General features: G+C 49.4%; 1 long non-coding RNA gene across 1 annotated transcript; it reads right to left on the bottom strand.

Moving 5' to 3' along the window:
• Window positions 1-5812: 5812 nt before the first annotated feature.
• Window positions 5813-7212, bottom strand: LOC132206746 (uncharacterized). The gene is made up of 4 exons (XR_009443127.1): window positions 7148-7212; window positions 6661-6683; window positions 6439-6550; window positions 5813-5902 (listed from the first exon to the last, which is right to left on the bottom strand). It is a non-coding gene; the product is annotated as an uncharacterized LOC132206746 (long non-coding RNA).
• Between the last annotated feature and the right edge of the window lie 803 nt (window positions 7213-8015).

Raw genomic sequence — 8015 nt, 5'->3', positions numbered from 1 at the left:
GCTGTACGACCCCCACCTACTACATCACATCCGCCCCGCTTCGGCGGCCTCTCGCCCCTCTGTATGCGTGTCTTCCGCCCCGCTCCGCGATCGACGGCATTCGCCATGCGTCACTTCCGATCCTTTGGCCAGCTGGGCTCTTCCATCCGCGTCCTTTTAAAGTTTCTGTGAAGTGCTTGTGACTGTGGCCTCTTCACGCAGGAATTTGTAGGCACAGCTCTTCCAATGCCATAATGCAAATACAAATGTTTATGAACGACAATATCTCTTTACTGCAGTTTGAAGCTTATTTTGTTTGCAAAATAAAGACAGAAAGTGTAGAAGAAATTCGACAGGTTTGGCAGCCTCTCTGGACAGAAATAGAGTTAACGTTTTCTGGTCTGGGATATCTCTTCTTTGGCAGTTAAGCAGAGTCAAATCAAACGCTGTTTCTCTCTCCACAGAGGCTGCCAAGACCTGCTGAATTTCCGCAGCTTCTTCTGTTTTTATTCTGGATCTGTCACCTGCAGTACTTTGCATTTATTTCGGAGCTTATTTTATTTAGCTGTTTTATATCACTGGACTTGCTCCACGTGCAGTTGTGTACAGTGATGATAAGCTTATGCCTTACTTTAGGGATTTTAATCGTTACAAAGTCTTTTTCTAGAACCAGACGTTTAATCAATCTGGAATTGAATGTATTGCAATTTACAATGTGTCTTGAGAAGAAGACTCGTGCATATTCAGTTAGGAGTGGGATCTGCCTACCTTTTTATTATCAGAGGTTTTAATGCCCATAATAAACAAATCTTTTAGTCAGCCTGTCTTACATAGTTGACACCTACCATTTTGTTGAGCTACTATGGAGTTTCCAGATGGTATCAGTTGATTTTTTTTGAAGTTTTTGTTACTCTTACTTTAATTGGCTTTAATGCTTCTTTTCCAACTTGGTTGGTGTGTCACTGGCCATTTACAGTTGGGACCAGAAGGTGGGAAATTGTGTGATTGGTGAAGCAGTAGGGTAGAACGATGGGGCAGTACCTTCAACTTTGAGCCAGGGTATTCAGGAATAATGCAGGAATCTGAAATAAGAATTGGTAATGAGTTCAAAACTGAGATTGGTGGACTTCTTTAGGTGGTAGTGGGATTAAGGGTTCTGGAACCACGGCAAATAGGTGAAGATAAGACCCAGAACAGCCATAAACTGATTGAAATCATGCCAGATACAGTATTTGCTTTTTTGCTTGATCCTGAACAGAATGATTGCCAATTGTCTACAGTGCAAGACACAGGTCTTTGTTAAAGTGAAGGGCTGAACACAAGCCTTCTGACCCCCAAATGCACATCCTGGTCTTCACTAATGACAACACACTTTTTCGATTGCCTGCAGCAGTAGTAGACTCGCCAATTTTAAGGGCATTTAAATCGTCATTAGATAAACATATGGATAATAATGGAATAGTGTAGGTTAGATGGGCTTCAGTTTGGTTTCACAGGTTGGTGCAGCATTGAGAGCCGAAGGGCCTGTACTGTGTTGTAGTGTTCTATGTTCTATGTTCTAAACTGCTATGAGCCAATGAGGGGAGATCTGTGGAAGGGCAATAGTAAGAAGATCCCTGGTTCCTGAGGCTACTCAAGATCTACATCAGGACCAAGGAGCAGAGCTTAAAAAGACAAACAGGAGCTTGAGAAAGCCTTAGATCAGATCATGAGTAATTCAGACAGTAGTCTTGTTTCATTTCCATGGTGACCTACACTAACAACTATTCCAACACATTCCTCCCGAGCCTCACGCATTACACCTTCACGAAACTTAAACTCACTCCACTCGGTTTGCTGACCATGTCTTGAAATTAGTGAGTCCTGTTCATCCATCCAACCATTTGTGCACTCCATCAGCAACAGACCAAAAATAACACCCCACACCCAGAATCAACACACACGAAGTGCTGGAGAACCTCAGCAGGTCTGGCAAGACCTGAGGACAGAAAGCAGATTCAATGCTTTATGTCCAGTCTGACCCTTATTTAAAGTAAGAGGAAAGCCTGCATTTAGGTAGCACCTTCCATGGTCCACACACATCTCAAAATGCATTACAACCAATTAAAACTTTTTCAAAGAGACAGGGCAGGAAAGTGACATGTTTCACTTGAATGTTGGAGCAGGTTCAAGGGGCCGAACAGCCTGCTCCTGTTCCTATTTCTTATATTTTTCTGATAATGTAGGATATGCACTAGCAACATTTACACAGCAAGCTCCCACACAGCAATGTGTGGCATGGATCATCTGTTTATGCTGATGTTGGTTTGAGAGATAAATATTAGCCTCAGGACCCCGGGGAGAACTGCCCAGGATCTGCTTCCAGACATGGTCGTGGCATCATTCACACACTGCCCCTCACACATAAACCCCCAGGAGGGGTCAGACGGGGTCTCAGTTTAATGTCTCATTAGAAAGCAGGCACCTCTGACATTGCAGTATTCCCTCAGCACTGACCCTCCGACACAGCGCGGCGCTCCCTCAGCACTGACCCTCTGACAGTGCGGCGCACCCTCAGCACTGACCCTCCAACAGTGCCGCACTCCCTCAGCACTGACCCTCTGACAGTGCGGCGCACCCTCAGCACTGACCCTCCAACAGTGCTGCACTCCCTCAGCACTGACCCTCTGACAGTGTAGCACTCCCTTAGCACTGACCCTCCGACAGTGCGGCACTCCCTCAGCACTGACCCTCTGACAGTGCGGCACTCCCTCAGAACTGAGCTCTGACAGTGCGGCACTCCATCAGCACTGACCCTCCGACAGTGTAGCACTCCCTCAGCACTGACCCTCTGACAGTGCGGCACTCCATCAGCACTGACCCTCCGACAGTGTAGCACTCCCTCAGCACTGACCCTCCGACAGTGTAGCACTCCCTCAGCACTGACCCTCTGACAGTGCGGCGCTCCCTCAGCACTGACCCTCCGACAGTGCGGCACTCCCTCAGCACTGACCATCCGACAGTGCGGCACTCCCTCAGCACTGACCCTCTGACAGTGCGGCACTCCCTCAGAACTGACCCTCCGACAGTGTGGCGCTCCCTCAGCACTGACACTCCAACAGTGCGGCACTCCCTTAGCACTGACCCTCCGACAGTGCCCGCGCCCTCAGCACTGACCCTCTGACAGTGCGGCACTCCCTCAGCACTGACCACCCGACAGTGCAGCGCTCCCTCAGCACTGACCCTCCGACAGTGCGGCACTCCCTCAGCACTGACCCTCCGACATTGTAGCGCTCCCTCAGCACTGACCCTCTGACAGTGCGGCACTCCCTCAGCACTGACCCTCCGACAGTGCGGTTCTCCCTCAGCACTGCCCCTCCAACAGTGCCCACACCCTCAGCACTGACCCTCTGACATTGCAGCATTCCCTCAGCACTGACCCTCCAACATAGTGCAGCGCTCCCTCAGCACTGACCCTCTGACAGTGCGGCACTCCCTCAGTACTGACCCTCCAACAGTGTGGCGCTCCCTCAGCACTGACCCTCCGACAGAGCGGTGCTCCCTCAGCACTGACCCTCGGACAGTGCGGCGCTCCCTCAGCACTGACCCTCCGACAGTGCTGCACTCCCTCAGATCTGACCCTCTGACAGTGCCCGCGCCCTCGGCACTGACCCTCTGACATTGCTGCATTCCCTCAGCACTGACCCTCCAACATAGTGCAGCGCTCCCTCAGCATTGACCCTCCAACAGTGCCCGCTCCCTCAGCACTGACCCTCTGATAGTACAGCACTCCATCAGCACTGACCCTCCGACATTGCAGCGCTCCCTCAGCACTGACCCTCCGACATTGCAGCGCTCCCTCAGCACTGACCTTCTGACAGTGCAGCACTCCCTCAGCACTGACCCTCCGACAGTGCGGTGCTCCCTCAGCACTGACCCTCTGACAGTGCTGCGCACCCTCAGCACTGACCCTCTGACAGTGCCCACTCCCTCATTACTGACCCTCCGACAGTGCGGTTCTCCCTCAGGACTGCCCCTCCAACAGTGCCCACACCCTCAGCACTGACCCTCTGACATTGCAGCATTCCCTCAGCACTGACCCTCCAACATAGTGCAGCGCTCCCTCAGCACTGACCCTCTGACAGTGCAGAGCACCCTCAGCACTGACCCTCCAACAATGCGGCACTCCCTCAGCACTGACCTTCTGACAGTGCGGCACTCCCTCAGCACTGACCCTCCAACAGTGCTGCACTCCCTCAGCTCTGACCCTCTGACAGTGCCCGCACCCTCGGCACTGACCCTCTGACATTGCTGCATTCCCTCAGCACTGACCCTCCAACATAGTGCAGCGCTCCCTCAGCACTGACCCTCTGACAGTACAGCACTCCATCAGCACTGACCCTCTGTCAGTGCGGCGCACCCTCAGCACTGACCCTCTGACAGTGCCCACTCCCTCAGCAGTGACCCTCCGACAGTGCCCACTCCTTCAGCACTGACCCTCTGAGAGTGCGGCACTCCCTCAGCACTGACCCTCCGACAGTGCCTGATCCCTCAGCGCTCACCCTCCGACTGTGCCCGCTCCCCCAGCGCTGACCTTCTGACAGTGCCTGATCGCTCAGCACTGACCCTCCGACATTGCTGCATTCCCTCAGCACTGACCCTCCAACATAGTGCAGCGCTCCCTCAGCACTGACCCTCTGACAGTACAGCACTCCATCAGCACTGACCCTCTGTCAGTGCGGCGCACCCTCAGCACTGACCCTCTGACAGTGCCCACTCCCTCAGCAGTGACCCTCCGACAGTGCCCACTCCTTCAGCACTGACCCTCTGAGAGTGTGGCGCTCCCTCAGCACTGACCCTCCGACAGTGCCCGTTCCCTCAGAACTGACCCTCCGACAGTGCCTGATCCCTCAGCGCTCACCCTCCGACTGTGCCCGCTCCCCCAGCGCTGACCTTCTGACAGTGCCTGATCGCTCAGCACTGACCCTCCGACAGTGTGGCGCTCCCTCAGCACTGACGCTCCGACAGTGCCCACTCCCTCAGCACTGACCCTCCGACAGTGCCCGTTCCCTCAGAACTGACCCTCCGACAGTGCCCGCTCCCTCAGCACTGACCCTCCGACAGTGCCTTCTCCTTCAGCACTGACCGTCCTCTAACGCTGTGTGCCCTTTGCACAGTAGTGGCGAGTAAGTGTAATATTTGTTTTTAAGCCCAGGTTTAGAACTTGCACCATGGACCTTTCTCCTTCTTTTTAGTGTTACAGGGAGGGGGCATCAATAGCATTTAGTGCCCATCCCTTAATGCCCTGATTGAGGGTTATTAAGAGTCAACTATGATGTTGTAGATCTGAAGTGGTGTGCCGGCCAGACCAGGTGAGGGTGGTCATTTTTATCCCAGAAGTGACCCAGGGAGCTTTTACAGCAATCCATGCTGGTTGTCATGGTCACCATCACTCACCGTCATTTGCAAATCCTGGTTTGTAACTGAATTTCAATTCCAGCAGCTGCTGTGGTGGGATTGGACCCCCTTGTTCCTGGGGTAATGGTCTGGGTCAGTGCAGTGCCAACTCATCTCCCTGTATCACAGAGGGAGCTGCTGCCCACTGACAGTCAGCAACAGACCCAGTCCCAATAGGACATGGAACACCAGCCACCTGACTGTGAGCAAAACATCAGCTGACAATATATTTGACAGGTGCCTGTAAATGCAGGACTCTCTGTGAGCCTCTCAGCCTCTCTTACAACCGTCTCACTAACAACTTCACAAGGAAAACACCAAGAAATACAGTGGGATGTTTTTTTTTCACTGGTACTCCAATCCAACACACAGACCCATTCATTAATATGGTCTTCCTGTTTGACTTGGAACTCCAGTTTAATTAATTTTCATGTCTTGACAAGTACAAAATCCTTCGTGTAAGATTGCAACATCCTGTCCGGTTTTCCTAGAAGGAGAAGGAACAACGTCAATGAAAATGTAAAAGGAAGGCCACTCACGCATCACTTCTCAGCTGTAAATAATCCCTGATCCTCAGGTCCTCCATTCAAACACAATTAACCCTCTCCACTCTCTTGAGCTCCATGATATTCAGCAATTAAAAGCAGAGGCTGGACATCTGAAATGTAAACAAAAAGTGCTGGAGAAACTCAGCAGGTAAGGCACCCTCTGTCAATACAGAAACAGAATTAACAATGCAACTTCAATATAATTTTTGATTTTTCCAGGGAAGAGTCTCACTTTACTCAAAACATTAACTCTGTTTCTCTCTCCACAGATGCAACCAAAATCACTGAGTTTCTCCAGCAGTTTCTAAAAGATATTCAGAAAATCACACAAAGGGCTGGCACTGAGATGCTGTGAAATGGACACATATCACTCCCAGAATCTTTAAGTTCCAGTTTATTTCCGTCCTCATTTACAATGTGAGATTTTACGGAGGTGTTCAACTACTTTACGAGAACATTTGTAAAGATTACTCACTTGTTATGACGACACAAATAGCAGGGGTTTAAATAATCCTTTCCATTTGTCCCACAGAGGGAACATAGCGTGATGGGCAGTCTGGGAGTTTTGGATAATCATCACATTTTAACTGCAAGAAATTATTCCAGAATTAACACAATAGCAACACAGCAACAACTTTGAAAACAAAACAAGCACACATTGTCCAACAGCCAGAAACCAGCTTTCTGAAGATCTTACCTCAATAGCTGCTCCTATCTGGTCTGAAACAGAAGAAAAACTGTAAAGTTAGTAACACAGGGTGCTGTTTCCCAAAGTTCATTGCAGACACTTGCTTAACAAATAGGAAGACTTTTGGAAGTGGAGTGAGGATTGTCACTAAAGATTAAACCAGGCCCAAGTAAATAAACTGTGTAACAGCTATTGATAATGTCTCAATTAACAACTAAGACAGAAACACACCTTTAAAATCCCCCACAATTCTCACAACTGACATTCACAATGGGAATTGGTTTGTTTAGTGGTCCCAGAACAAAGGGGAAATTTTTGTTCATATTGTTAGCTACAATTACCATCTCTTAAAGGTAACACAGCATCACGGTAAATGCTCAGTATTTTTCATATCACTTTGGCATGTTTCCAGTAGCAAAAACCACTTCAATAATCAGTAAGTATTTTCCCATTCAGGTCCAAGTATCAGGCCATCAGAGAGATGAACCTCACCCACCAGCTGCTATAAAAAGCAATGAGGTAGTGATGAGAAACAATTGATTCATCTTCATTGTGAGATTGCTGGAAATGAGTTTGCTGGTTTGACACTGCAAGTATTTATACCGTGAGACATCCTGTTCCTGTGTGACTGTCAACAGCTATTTGCTTGGAAATTGCCTAGATTGCAGTGAACAAATGGCTGTAAAGTGTTGCTTCAAAGCTTTTTAAAAGCTTGGCTTGCTGAACATTAACAGCGAGCGGATAATCTAAGCTTCTCACAATACCTACCTTCCTCACCTCCAGGAACCTAGCTCTCACTGCTCACCCCCAGGTGACCTGAAATTAAGGTTGTGCTGTCTCCACAATGTAAAATTCAAAACCCTTCCACAATTCAGAATTAATCACCGTAGAGTCTGAGATCTGGGGGATGAGGGCATCACCAGGATGTGAAAAGGTTGTTGGTGATTTGTCCTGAGTCTGTAGATGATGAGAGGTTGTGCAGTCAATCAGAGAGATGTCACACTTGTAATACGTTAGATAGCTGAACTTAACAAGACCTTGCTTTCATCTGCACCTCTCTAACTTGGCCACACACAGAGCAGAGCCCCCTTTCCTTATCAGTCTTTATTCTTTCCACTCCCCAGCATTCCCTGAGGGAACTCGAGACTGTCAGGAGATGAGAAAGTCCCCAGCACAACCCCCAGAAGCTGTTGGTTTGGAGGATCAAGTTGTCAATAGTGTTACAACATGGACAGCAAGCCAAACCAAAAGAGCCTGGCTCTCACTGGATTCACAGCATAGTGAACATAGAACATAGAACATTACAGCACAGTACAGGCCCTTCGGCCCTCGATGTTGTGTCGATCTGTCATACTGATAAACCA

The sequence above is a fragment of the Stegostoma tigrinum genome, chromosome 42, assembly GCF_030684315.1.
Source record: "Stegostoma tigrinum isolate sSteTig4 chromosome 42, sSteTig4.hap1, whole genome shotgun sequence".
Taxonomy (NCBI): Eukaryota; Metazoa; Chordata; class Chondrichthyes; order Orectolobiformes; family Stegostomatidae; genus Stegostoma; species Stegostoma tigrinum.
Note: the sequence above shows the minus strand (reverse complement) of the source record. Positions and strands in the feature narration are given on the sequence as shown.